Source organism: Ailuropoda melanoleuca, chromosome X (assembly GCF_002007445.2).
Source record: "Ailuropoda melanoleuca isolate Jingjing chromosome X, ASM200744v2, whole genome shotgun sequence".
NCBI classification, from domain to species: Eukaryota; Metazoa; Chordata; class Mammalia; order Carnivora; family Ursidae; genus Ailuropoda; species Ailuropoda melanoleuca.
Window position 1 is genome coordinate 80,380,787 of NC_048238.1, and position 14,291 is coordinate 80,395,077.

Here is a 14,291-nt window from a genome sequence, read left to right on the forward strand (position 1 = left end):
TTTATTTTATTGTCTACTCTTTTGAACTGATAACTACTTGAGGATAAGGACTATATCCTATTAATTTTATCTTCCCCCTCACCCTGGTATGTGTTGGTTGTATCTCTACAACACATGAAAGAAGAGAGTTTTAGGAAAGATGTTTTACTTTTCCCTTGATTTGGCACTCCAGTGGTTTCCTTCCCTAACAATTACCCAAGTCTTTTTCCCCCTCTGTCAGATACATGAAGCGACACTCACACATCTATATCCTCCTCCTCATCCAAGTTATATTTCCACTACCTAGTCTTGATCATCTACTCATTGGTATATTTTTGGTCCATTATCCATCATGTCCTGAATTTCTGGGCTTTCGAAGGGAACAATTAAGTGAAGAATAAAGCCCTATTAATAACTAAAAGAAAAATCCATAGGAGACCTTTCCCAGGTATTATTTGTTCACTTCTAAATTGGATCTCTGGAGGCTAACTAACCTTCAGAAAAGAGATTTTAAGGGTGCAACTAACAATTCAGAATGACAGGCTTATGCCACTGCAGACCATTCTTAGATCTGGAAGAGACCTTCCCATAGATGGGTAATCTGGTCTAATTCCCCTTGCAATGTGAGAATTTCTTCTTTCACATTGCTGGCATTTTTCATGAACTAACTCAGCTGTAGTCTTCCAAACAATACACTTCTCATGACAAGAAGCCACTGTTTCAGAGGAAAGTCTGTTCCATTTTGTTTTGTCCTAAAATTAGTCATTCTAAATCTAGAAAAGGGAACAGACAGCCCTCAGGCAATAAGAGCTTGTGCGTATTGTCAAAATTTCCCTATTTCCGTAGGTGGTTTCCCAAGATATTTTCTCCAGAAAGTTTTTCAACATGACCCCCCCGTATTGCATAACTAATGACAGACAAAGAATGTCCCAAACCCTCTTGTATATAGAAAAGCAACTAGTTGAAGCTAGTCACCATCTTCTATATTTTGCATTCCAGAAATGTTGAGTCATTTCAAAAGGCAGAAGAAATTGAACAATGAAAATTATACACCAGCAGCTCTATAGGGTGTGTCAATATTCAGATTATCAATGAATCAGAGATGAATGCTTAAGTTTGCTTTGGAAAAGCAACTAAACAAGACCTAGAGGCTGAGTGCCAAACAACTTCATTAAAGAATCAAAATATGTCCAGAATAGAAAAGACCACAAGAGATCATTTTTCCAGCTGTATTACACAGAACACAAGTTCTACAAGAGATTTGAAGTCAGAAGGATTTCATGGTTAAAGTATGTAAAAAAACAAAAACAAAACAAAAACTTCAGACCAAAGTCCCCTCTAGAGGATTCTAAAAGACATTAGCGTATTACAAGATCTTGATTGGGAAAAAAAAAAAAACCTATTTAAGTTGCTTAATTTAGTGTGTCTCAAATATATCTAACAGCAACTAAACTTCTTTAGTAACACCCAGCAAAATAATAGTGTACGTCAAATGTACTCCAAGAAACACTAACCTAGTTAATTTTTCTTTCATTTTAAAGATGTTGGAGAAAAGACCCAGAAAATTTGCAAAATGCTCAAGTCAACAAAACTACTTAGTTGCAGAGCCAGGACTACAACTCAGGTATCAAGGCAGCTTACAAGTCTGGAACATTCCTCTACTCTGCCTTCAGTGTCTCCAAATCCCTGGGGAAGGATAACATTGCAAATATAACAACAAATTGGTTTCTTGGCATTCTCCCTCATACCCTCTATAAGGAAAATTTTATTACCTATCACAGTGATTTTTAATGAGATGAGCAGGGTGCTAAGGGAAATCAGGAAGAGGTGTTCACAGAATTTGTAGGGCAAGGAGAGGTATATTTTTAAAGCATATTAAATGTTAAAGTATATTTTTTTATTTAGAAAGAAATAATTTCTAATAATGCTTCATTTTTTTTTAAGATTTATTTACTTATCTATTTTAGAGAAAGAAAAAGAGAGCACCTGTACGCAGGGAGCACAGCAGAGGGAGAGGGAGAGAAATCCTCAAGCAGATTCCCCGCTGAGTGGGGAGGCCAAATTGGGGCTCAATTCCAGGACCCTGAGATCATGACCTGAGCTGAAATCAAGAGTCAGATGCTTAACCCAGTGAGCCACCCAGGTGCCCCAATGTTTCATATTTTAAATTACAAAGAGAATAGGGCATCCTTATTTACTTAAAGTACATATGGATTTTAAAAGTTTGCAAAACACTGACAATAAGAATATACATAAAGGGGAGGGGGCACCTCGGTGGCTCAGTCAGTTAAATGTCTGCCTTCAGATCAGGTCATTGTCTTGGGGTCCTGGGATCGATGGACTCCCTGCTCAGTGGAGAGTCTGTTTCTCCCTCTGCCCCTCCCCTCCCTCGTGTTTGCTCTCTCTCTCAAATAAATAATAAAAAAAAAAAAAAACCAACAACAACAAAAGATTGTCTCATGTTAGACTTTCTGGAGGAAATGACATTTAGTCCCACAATGAACAAATAGTAGTCAGCCAGTCAAGCCAAAGCAGGAGTGGTTGAAGTGTGTTCCAGGCAGAGATGGTAGTAAATTTTAAGGACTAGAGGCATGAGAGATGGTGCCATGACTAAGGGATTGCCAATAGTTTAGTATGGCTGAAAGAGAGAACAGGCAGGAGGAGGAGGAGGAGGAACCAAGAGAGTAGGGTGGTGAGGAAGAGTGAAGAACATAGTGAAGAACTAATGAGGGGCCAGGTGACAAAGGGTCTTGTATCCCATGCAATGGAATTGATCTTTATCATGAGAGCAATAGTAACATGTTGAAAGGTTTAATCAGGAGAATTTGAATAATCAGATTTGTATTATAGAAAAATCATTCAGATGACAAATCCACACTTTCTCACAGAAGGAAGTTTATAATGTGCTCAAATTGTTCTGGTGCTTAATTTCTATTTTCTTAACCAGCATGGACTTCATTCTGAGAGCTGAATGATTAATCTACAGAGTCTAAAGAGAAATTCTGACAATTGAAATCATCCAGAGATTACGGTGAAACAGTCCACTCATCAAAAGGGCACAGCTGACTCATAAGCAGTAACATAAATTGTCCAAGTCAGTAAGTATTTCAGTTGAGGTCACCAAAAATATAGTTCACAAGGAAATTCATACTTGATATTTCCGTAAAGATTCAATGAGAACACTATTTTTAAGTTGTGTTAAGGTTTATAATATTCTTGTTGAAAGAAATGAAAATTTTGAATTTTATTTCATAATTTATTCTAACTCATCATTGTTTTAGAGTCAATTATCCACCAGGAAATTGTCTCAACTACCTTTATCTCAGGAATTACATTGAAGAAGCTCTTTACCACAATTTTGAAGATCCTATAATAGCTGCAATGCAGTGATTCTCATGACCAGTCTACCTGAACCAGCATTCATTTTACAAAGAATTATTTCAATGAAAGCGGACGATATTAGAGCCCTTGTCCCACTTAACTGTCATTGGACCTCCATAATTCCAATATCATAAAACCATTCTCTGGTGCCTTAAATTCTTTGTTGTCTTCAAGTCCCCATAGAAGCACAAGTAATAATTATAATAGAAGCATAAATAATAGAAACAAAAATGATACTAATAATGCAGTACTTTCTATATCCCAGGTACTGTACTAGAAACTATATGCATTATCTCATACATGTACAAAATCCTGTGAGTTAGATACTGTTAATATCCCAATTTGACAGATGAATAAACTAATCCTTAGAGAGATTAAGTTTGTGATCAGACAGCTTGTGATCAAAATCAGAATTCAAATCCAGATCTGTATGAGTGCAAAACCTAAGTCAATTCTGTATTTTCTAATATTTCTAGTTACTTGTTATATAGCAGTTACTATATACTTGGAACTGTGCCAGTAAATGTATAAGAATTACATCATTTAACCTTCAAACAAACCTACTGAAAAGTAACATTATCCTTATTTTACAGATGAAGAAATCAAAGCTCAAAATATTTAATTGCCAATGGTTACTCAGATCTAGATTTGTCTGATTTCTTTTTTTTTAAATAAAGGTTTTATTTATTTGACAGGGTGGGGGAGAGAGAGAGAGCACAAGCAGGGTGAACAGGAGAGGGAGAAGCAGACTCGCCTCTGAGCAGGGAGCCCGATGCGGGGCTCCATCCCAGGACCCTGGGATCATGACCTGAGCCGAAGGCAGACACTTAACCAACTGAGCCACCCGGGCGCCCCTAGATTTGTCTGATTCTAAGTCCGTGTGTTTAACCACGATCTACACCATTAGAATATGATAACATAAAGCAGTAGTTCCCTACTCCCCATGGAACTCCATGGCCCTGCGATTTCAAAAGAAGACAGCCATTCATGGTTTCTAAGGTAGAGGTCCATTGTTTCAAGTTCTTACCCACTAACACTTTCACAGAGATTGGTTGATGGTCAACTGAGAGCTGAGGGAATGGAACTCCAGAATGACACTGGGATCAGCACAGCTGTAAAGACCTGGTATAGAATCCAGCAGGGAATCTAGGGAATAGAGATCATATGTGAAACACAGGGATCTTTTTTTCTCTCTTTCCTCCTGCAGTGGTTAAAGTCTCTGATTCCAAGAGTATAGAAAGAATGGGGAATTATTCTAAAGAAAACAGCTGCAACATCAATTCCCCACCTCCTAATATCTCAGTTGACTTCAGACTCCAAGCCTCAAAAGCCTGCCCAGGGCTAATCTTGTGGATTATAAGGTCACATTTCCTCTGTTCTGCCCAGAAGCAAGGGAATGGGCCTCATGAAACTAAATGCCCTTTACACTGCTTCAAGCTACTTAACAGTCATAAAAGATCAAATATATCCAAATACAATGTTTCCTAAACATATTCCATGGAGCGTGTAAGACACCCCTTGAAAAAAGTTTCACGGACAATTAAGTGTTGGAAATGCTGCAGTAAACTCTGTGTCTCAAAGATAGGGTGACCTATAATTAATCACCCAAACTAGGCCACTTCTGAGTGCCAAAGGGGATGTTGTTAATAATTACACGGAGACTGCAAGCACATACTGGAAATGTCCTGTGTAAATTGAGACCTATGGTTAGTCTGCTACTTAACCCAGAACTTTCCAAATTAGTTTGGCCACAGAACATCTTTTACCCCTTGCTACACCTGCACACCTCATGAGAGACCATTATTCCACAGAATATACTTCAGGGAACACTAAACTTAGAGGTCTTAGCAAAGTCTGCTTGAAATGCAATAGACCAGTTCTTCCCAATCATTTCTTGTCAATGCCTACCTCGGAAGGAAGTATAAACAGGGAAACGAACGAGGCTCCTTATAGCTGGAAAACAGGGGCTAGGGAAGTGGGGTATTCGAGGGGATTACTACCTCAGCACTCCTGTAATCCTCTGATACATACAGAAATCAGGCATATATAGGTTGTGAAGCTCTGAATAGACTAAAACACACCCACAAATGACCTCCATGTGTTTCTCTTCCTTGAAGACTAATTGCAGATAATTAAGTTAAAAGAAGCCAATGAAGGACTTACAAAAAAATTTTGCCCTTTTAGCCTCCTGGCCTATTTTGTTGCTTAGGATTTGGGTCAGTGTCAAAAATCTTGAAAATTATGGGAAATGCAACAAATCTCTTGACTGACTCAATCTATCTATCAAGACACTGAAAAAAAAAACCACTTCCATAGAAAAACAGAAACTGTATTAGGTATTTCAACATGTATTCTAACATAAGGAACTGGGTAAACAGGCGGTAAAAGATTGAAAATGCAAAAAGGGAGCACTGAGGCAACACAATGCCCAGCTCTGGCCTCAGATTTCTGAGGGGCCACTGCCCAAATGATTCTGGCACACCAAAGAGACACAGTGAGGCTGGTTCTGGAGTTCTAAAAGATGGCGGAGACTTGGTCTATTCACACTTTCCTGACCAACTGACCAGCTACAGATGATTCTAGTCACTCAGTTGTGGATGCATTTGGAAGGCAGGAGATTCTGCATTTTCAGGTCCTGGATTTACAACCAGCTCCAGCAGATAATTCCTACCAGAGACCCTTGCCACTGAATTGAGGCCTGGGCTCTCAGGTAGCTCTTGATAAATCTGGGTCTAAACTTAGCTCAATAACCCCACAGGAAACACCTTGGAGGGGGAACGCGAATTCAATGGGAATTTGAAGCACTAAACCGTATAAAGTTGCTTTGGAAAATTCAGTGAAGAAGAGGGAGTCAAAGGTGGGGGGAGCTGAAGAGGGGAATTTGAGAGGAAAAAATGTAGGAAGTGTTTGCACATTTTCTATTCAGGAGGGGAAAGTAGCCACTGAAGAAGTGTTTTAAGCAAAGAAACGGTGTTTAAAGGTTAAGCTTCTGCCATACGCTTTTACATTGTGTTATTCATTTCATGGTGAACATTTTACGCTATTCAGCTCTTCAGTTGAAAGTCAGAAGCCATACATTTGACAGGCAGCCCTCTAAAATTTATTCCAGAAAAGGTCACACTTTGCTTACCTTCCTCAAAGCCACTTTGTAAAAGGCGGAAGAGTAAAGGAATCCCCTACCCTCTGGCCAAGGAGGACACATTGTAGTGCTCCAGTGAGCCAGAAGAATACAATGGGCCCCAGATTAAAGGTTAGGGTCTGAGATTATAAACTGATAAAAGCATTTAAAACTAAAATATTCAGAGAGGTAGTCTGTTTTAAAGGTTAAGATCATAGGTATTGGGACATTATAGAGCAAGAGTTAAATCTTGGCTCCTTCATTTCCTAGCTATTGACCTTGAACACATTTCGTAATCTCTGTGAACCTCGCTATTGTACCTTTATTTGTGAACTAGTATAATCCACGTGTCGGCAGTATCCACAGACAATACCTCTTTTTGCCCCTGCACCAACTGTGAAACAGGACTCAGAAATTCTTTGCATTCTATATAAAGAAGCCCTTTTTGTCATATGCATATCATACTAAAGATTTCAGAGGCAAATTGGAGTAGGTTCACTAAACAAAATATTTTTCTTCAAAAATCCTCATTTGTTAAATCTTTCCAGTGGGTCTCCTTTCCTACACCCTCTTCTGTGATGCTTAGCCTCCCCAGCTTTAGTTTCTCCATTCAGCAACATTATTCTTCTCTTTCTTATTCTTATATTCCATTATCTCTGTCTAGGGACTTCCAAACTCAAAAACCTACTTAGCAAACCAAGAACCCCCCAGTTGTTAGTAGTGCCCTTCCTTAAAGGGCAGAAAAATATGACAACACTTTTTGTTGTCCTATATGGATAATATTATAACATGACATTATTAATATTAGTGTAAAAAATTAGTGTGAAAATATTTTTTGGAAAGCACTCACAAACTCAGAACTCAAATCCTGTCTTGAAGGAAGGTCCGCTTTGCCTGTGCATATGTGTTCCCTTTTTTCCTTGGATATTCATAATGCAACAGTCCTCAAGCTGTAAATTGGCTCAGACACTATTGATAAGCTGTATTCTGGGGAGAAGGATGTCATTTTACATCTTTTAAGAGAAATAAAAACAAACATAATGTTTATTGAGCTCTTACCTTGTGATTAGTGAAGTGCTACATACTATGGTCATTTAATCCTAAAGAAAATGCTACAAAGTTGTATTCTTCTCCCATTTGGAATCTTGATCTTGGAGATGTTAATTAATCTTAACTTTAACCCTTGGTTTGGCTAGAACACCACAAAACCCACCCCAGCCGCAACCGCCTCACCACAACCAAATCTCTTAATCTAGAGAAAAAAAAGGAAAAAAAAATCACTTTTTCCACACCACAGTATGTGGTCACTGTTTCAAAATACTTTGAAATCTAAAGCCTTTATAAAGTGATTTTTTCCTTTGCCAATAACTTTGCTTTGTCATAAACACTTTATCACAACTATTGGATTCTCAAAAGTAAATAAAAGAACATTCTTGCTATTCTCTTTGCCTCCCCTAATCCTTGTTTCTTTACATCCAGGGAGAATAGAAGGACAGCGTGCCTGAGCTCCTTCCTGCCAGGAGTGCACATCTATTAACAAAAACTATGTCTTTATCTCAGCCAGACTTCTCACCTTTCACCCCTTTTCTCTCCAACTTCTCCCTTAAAACAAGAAGTCATAAGATCTCTGACCCTGAGCTATACCTGCTCAGGGACTTCTAATTCTCCACTTCTCTTTTTATTTTAATTTTTCTTAAGTAGGCTCCACACTGAGCATGGAGCCCAGTGTGGGGTTTGAACTCACGACCCCGAGATCAAGACCTGAGCTGAAATCAAGAGACGGATGCTCAACCAGCTGAGCCACCCAGGCATCCCACCACTTCTCCTTTTAAACCAACATGTAGAAGAGGGCCTGGAGATGGTTGCTTTCACACTACCACTCAGATCATGTCCTCAGCACCAATACATCCCATCTTCTGCCTGGGAACATTCCTTTCACAGAGCTCCAAGCAGAAGAAGAAACTAGGGGTTTGAAGTGGGAAGGAGGGAGAAGTTGGATTTTGAAGAGGATGACTTTGAGGTGATTGTGAGACATTTGAGTAGAGATGCAGATCTAAGGCTCAGGTCAGAAATCTGGGTTGAAGACCCAGAAATGGAGGAGGTACCCAAAGCCAAGAGAATGGACAAGGTTATGCAAGGAGAAAATGAAGGAAAAAGGAAGGGAAGGGAGAGGAAAGGAAAGGAAAGAGAGAGTGCTCAGAACAGAAATCTGGGGCCTGACTACATGGCAGTGGCAGGGCCGAGAAGAGGAAGACTCGCCAGGGAAGTGAGCAGAGGACAGACTGCACTTCTATCTATCTCACTCAGTCCACAGTCCCATCAGCTGTTGGCTGGGCAGCACTTGAAGCAGGTGTAAGAACTCCACTATCAGTATTGTCTTATTTGCTGGCAGTCATCTTCCTACTAAATATTTTTTCCCAACCTTAAAGACTCTGAAGGACAACTTGTTTCTCATTCAGCATCAGACTGAATCACAGATTTTGGTTAAGTAGGCGGTAATCAAATCTAATCCTCCACGAGCCCAAGATACACAAATGCCATCCTTTAATGTCTATCTCCTCCCGAGTAATATTCCAGTCCTTGGAGTTAGCTTGTTTGCTTCCAGGTGTGTGTGCGTGTGTGATTATGCATAAAGCTGCTATAAAATTTATGTGCAGGTTTTTGTGGGGGCATAAGCTATCAGATCAGTTGGTTAAATACCTAGGAGCATGATGGATAGCGCATATGGTAAGAAGGGGAAGGGGAAAAACAGCACTGACTTGAGTAACTTTGGAAACAAGTTGAGTCTGTAACACTAACGGAAATTAGTAGAATCTGTAACACTAAAGGCAAAAGAAAAAAGCACTGTCCTCTAGTTGATGATGTTCTTTATTATGGGGGTACAGGTTAACAATCATACCACTATACATGTAGACTTAAATTGAATAATTAATTAAATAGATAGCAGATGGTGGGAGACAGGTTTCTCATTGTTGGAGTGGGAGGTTATAGATAAGCAACAGGAGAAGGCTAAAATGATTTATTTGTGTGGCAATGGATTACTGCTGGATACATCAGTCTAATTCATATTTAACTTTTATGGATACAGGTGGCTACATATAGAAATACTTATATATGTGCATCTATACACTAATATAATATGGGTATATGATATGATTATAAGATATGAGTATACACACATATATTTCTTTGGTCTATTAGCTGAAAAGACCTAAAAAACATGACAATTCAGAAATCTAAAAGAAAACTACTAGGTAGCAATAAGCACATGATGTGCCCAGATTTTGGTTTCTAATACCATTTTCCAATAAAAGGACCAGGCTCTTTGGAGAAATGACTCATTCTAGGGCTCAGAGAAGGAAAACAGAAGATGATACTAGAGGGTCTTATAATGTCAAAAAGTAAGGAAGTGCTAAAACATAAAAGCCCCACAATGATGGGGGTATGTCAAAGGGAGACAGGAAAGAGCTCCCAATGGCCAAAGCTATAAAAATATTAGCAATAACATAAATACAATAGTATTGGATTAAAACCCAAAGTATAGGAACCCCTGGGTGGCTCAGATGGTTAAGTGTCTGCCTTCAGCTCAGGTCATGATCTCCAGGTCCTGGGATCAAGCCCCATATTGGGCTCCTGGCTTAGTGGGGAGCCTCCTTCTCCCTCTCCCTCTGCCTCTCCCCCCTGCTCATGCTCTCTCACTCTCTGTCTCTCTCTGTCTCAAATGAATAAATAAAATCTTTATAAATAAATAAAAATAAATATATAAATAAAACTCAAAGAATAAAAGAAGTATCCATGGGGTGCCTAGGTGGTGCAGTCTGCTGAATGTCCAACTCCTGGTTTTGGCTCAGGCTGTGATCTCAGGGTCCCAAGTCAGGCTCCCCACTCAGTGCAGAGTCTGCTTGAGAGTCTCTCTCCCTCTCATTGCCATTCCCACTTGAGCTCTCTCTCTCTCTCTCTTTCTCTAAAATAAATAAATAAATCTTTAAAAATTTTCAAAAATTAAAAAAATAAAAGTATCCATGAGTCTATATTGATATAAAGAAATGATTGAATAAATAAATAAATGTGGGGAAATAGATCAATCTCCAATGCAGGAGAATTCCAAATAATTTATGTAGATTAACTCTGCTTTCAAGGAGCTGAAGTATAACTCTCTATTCCTTAAATGTGAGCTATACATAGTGACTTCCTTCCAAAGAATAAAATATAGAAAGAGAGAAAAAGAGTAATTTTACAGTAGAATAACTTGACAAACACTACCTCAGCCAAGTGATAAGGTCAAGAACAATAGGGACAAGTTATGTTGATAATACATACCCTTGATATAATGTGATGAAAATGGCACTTAACTTCTGTGGTCTTCCTCATCAAAAACCCATAGCCTCAATCTAATCATGAGAAAAATATCCCCAGTTGAGGGAAATTCTATAAAATACCTTAATAGCATTCCTCAAAACTGTCAAGTTTATTAAAAATAAGGAAAGTCTGAGAAATTCTCACAGCCAGAGGAGTCTAAGGAGACATGATTACTAAATGCCATGTGGTATCCTGGTTGGGTTCCTGGAACAGAAAAAGGGCATTAGGTAAAAACTAAGGAAATCTAAATGAAGTATGGACTTTAGTTAATAATAATGTATGTGAGGGGCCCCTGGGTGGCTCAGTCAGTTAAGCTTTTGACTTTTGATTTCAGTTCAGGTCATTGTGATCTCAGAGTCATGAGATTGAGTCCTGCCTTAGGCTTTGTGCTGGGCAAGGAGCCTACTTAAGATTCTTGATCTCTCTCCCTCTGCCTCCCACCCTTCCATCTCTCTATCAATAATAATAATAACAATAATAATAATAATAATAATAATAAATAATGTGTATGATATATGGGAACTTGCTGTAGTATCTTCACATTTTTTTGTAAATATCAAACTGTTTTAATTTTTTTTAACTTTTTTTTAGGGATTTTATTTTATTTATTTGAGAGAGAGTGGGAGAGAGAGAGCATGAGAGGGAGGAGGGTCAGAAGGAGAAGCAAGCTCCCTGCCGAGCAGGGAGCCCGATGTGGGACTTGATCCTGGGACTCCAGGATCATGACCTGAGCCGAAGGCAGTTGCTTAACCAACTGAGCCACCCAGGTGCCCCATAAATTTTTTTAAGTTTATTTTTTAAAAAGTAGGATGATGGATATAGTATTAGCATTATTTGTTGATGACATTGTTGTATATATGGAGAGCCCACAGAAAATTACCATATACTTTAAAAGAATTGAGCAAGATGGCTAGATAAAAATAATATATAAAAAAAAGTGTTTCTGGGGCACCTGGGTGGCACAGCAGTTAAGCGTCTGCCTTCGACTCAGGGCGTGATCCCGGCATTATGGGATCGAGCCCCACATCAGGCTCTTCCGCTATGAGCCGGCTTCTTCCTCTCCCATTTCCCCTGCTTGTGTTCCCTCTCTCGCTGGCTGTCTCTATCTCTGTCAAATAAATGAATAAAATATTTTAAAAAAAAGTGTTTCTATGTAGTAACAACCAGTTACATTTATAATGGAAGAAAGATACCATTTACAATAGTTATAAACAGATAACTTAGAAATAAATTTAACAGGGCTACTCCCTGTGCACCACACTGTTGGTCATGGGCTGCACACTGCACCTGCACCTTGGGCTATCTGCACCTGCATCTTGGGCTATCAGTGAGGAGCAGTAGACCCCAAGGTGCTTCCCTGGCTCTGCTACGATGCCCTGGTGTACTTTGCACTGGAGAGGTTGGAAGATGGTGGTGAAGTAGAAGGATCCTAGGCTTGCTTTGTCCCATGAATACAACTAGATAGCTATTAAATCATCCTAAATACCCCAGAAGTTGACCTGAAGACTGGCAGAACAAACTCCACAACTAAAGGTAGTGAAGAGATCAGATTGTAGAAGGTAGGCAGTGCCGAGATTCAGTTTGGGAGAGAAATGATTGTGGCTACTGAAGTGGGGAGGGAGCCACAGCTGCAGAGAAGGAGGAGAGACAGATGAGCATAGAGGGGAGCACATGGGGAAAATGAATCCTCAAACCAACTGGCATGGAAAGTGAGAAAGGATGAATTTTGTGAGTTTTTGCAACCAGTGGGGCTTAGAGCCTGGAATTTTAAAGGTCATCAGGCTTGGATGCAATAGAGCCTGGGGGGCGCTCTGCTGCTCTTGGAGAGAAGGCAGGCAAATGCCTTGAGGTCATACAGCATGGAAACAGAAATCTGAAGGGTGCATGAGGCACACAGTGGGGAGATTATTTGCTCATGTCACAGCACATCCCAGAGAGAGAGCATTCATGGAGAAACCCCTCCAGGGATAAAGGAATTGGCCAGCAACATTTCCTTCCCAGCCCCTTCCCTTATCCCTCAGCATAAGCACAGGACCACCTGTGGGAACCAGCACAGCACCCGAACTAGTTACCTAACTTGCTTACACCAAGCCCTGCCCCCCCATACTCCAGTGGAACCACCCCACTCAGCCATGCTTCCGTCAGTCCCAGTGAAGTGGGCCGCTGCCCCAAGAAGAACAGCCCATACCCCTGCTCACACCATGTCATACCATGTGGGAGTTTTGTGGTATCTCAGTTGTAGCAACAGTGGTGACAGGTCTCATTTCACAAGCAGACCAGAGCACACCTAGTTAAAATGTGCCACATTCAGGCCAGGGATCAACACTGCCCAAAACAGGCAAAAAGCCTCTGCAGACAGCTTGCCTGAAGGATAAAGTGGCCAGGACACAATAGCAGAGCACACGCAACACACACTGGAGACACTTCCTGAAGCACCAGGCCCTGGGAAACAGGGGACACTACATGGCAGAGCACTACATGACCTCTTTTTCATAAGGCCATTACCCTCAAGAACAGGAGACATAGGTGACTTTCCTAACATACAGACACAGGTGCACTGACTTAGACAAAATGGGAAGACAGAGAAATTGATCCCAAATGAAAGAATAGGACATGGCCATGGCCAGAGATTTAAGTAAAACAGATATAAGTAACATGCCTGATAGAGAATTTAAGGTAATGATCATAAAGATACTCAGCGGACTTAAGAAAAGAGTGGAACACATGAGTGAGACTCTTAACACAGAGATAAATAACATGGCAGAGATAAAGAGCTCAATAAACGAAGTAAGAAACACACGTGATGGAATGAACAGCAGGATGGAGGAAGCAGAGGAACAAATTAGTGACCTAGAAGACAGTAACAGAAAGTTGTCAAGCTGAACAAAAGAGAGAAAAAAGAATTATGCAAAACAAGAATAGACTTGGGGAACTCAATGACCATCAAACGTAATAACATTTGTATTATAGGAGTTCCAGAAGAGAGAGAAAGGGGCCAGAAATTTTATTTGAATAAATAATAGCTGAAAACATCCTTAATTTGGGGCAGGAAACAAATATCCAGATCCAGAGAATTCCCACAAAAATCAACAAAAGCAGATCCACACAGAGACATATTGTAATTAAATTGGTAAAATATAGTGATAAAGAAAACATTCTAAAAGCAGTAAGACAAAAGAAGACAGTAACTTATAAGGGAAAACCCATAATGCTAGTAGGGGCATTTTCAGCAAAAATTTTCCAAGCCAGAAGGGAGTGGCAATTACATATATTCCAAGTGATAAATGGGAAAAATTTGTAGGCAAGAATACTCTATCAAGCAAGGCTATCATTCAGAATAGGAGAGATAAAGAGTTTCCCAAACAAACAAAAACTAAAGGAGTTCATGACCACTAAACCAGCCCTACAAGAAATCTTAAAGGGGACTCTGAGTGGAAAGAAGAGACCAAAAGTG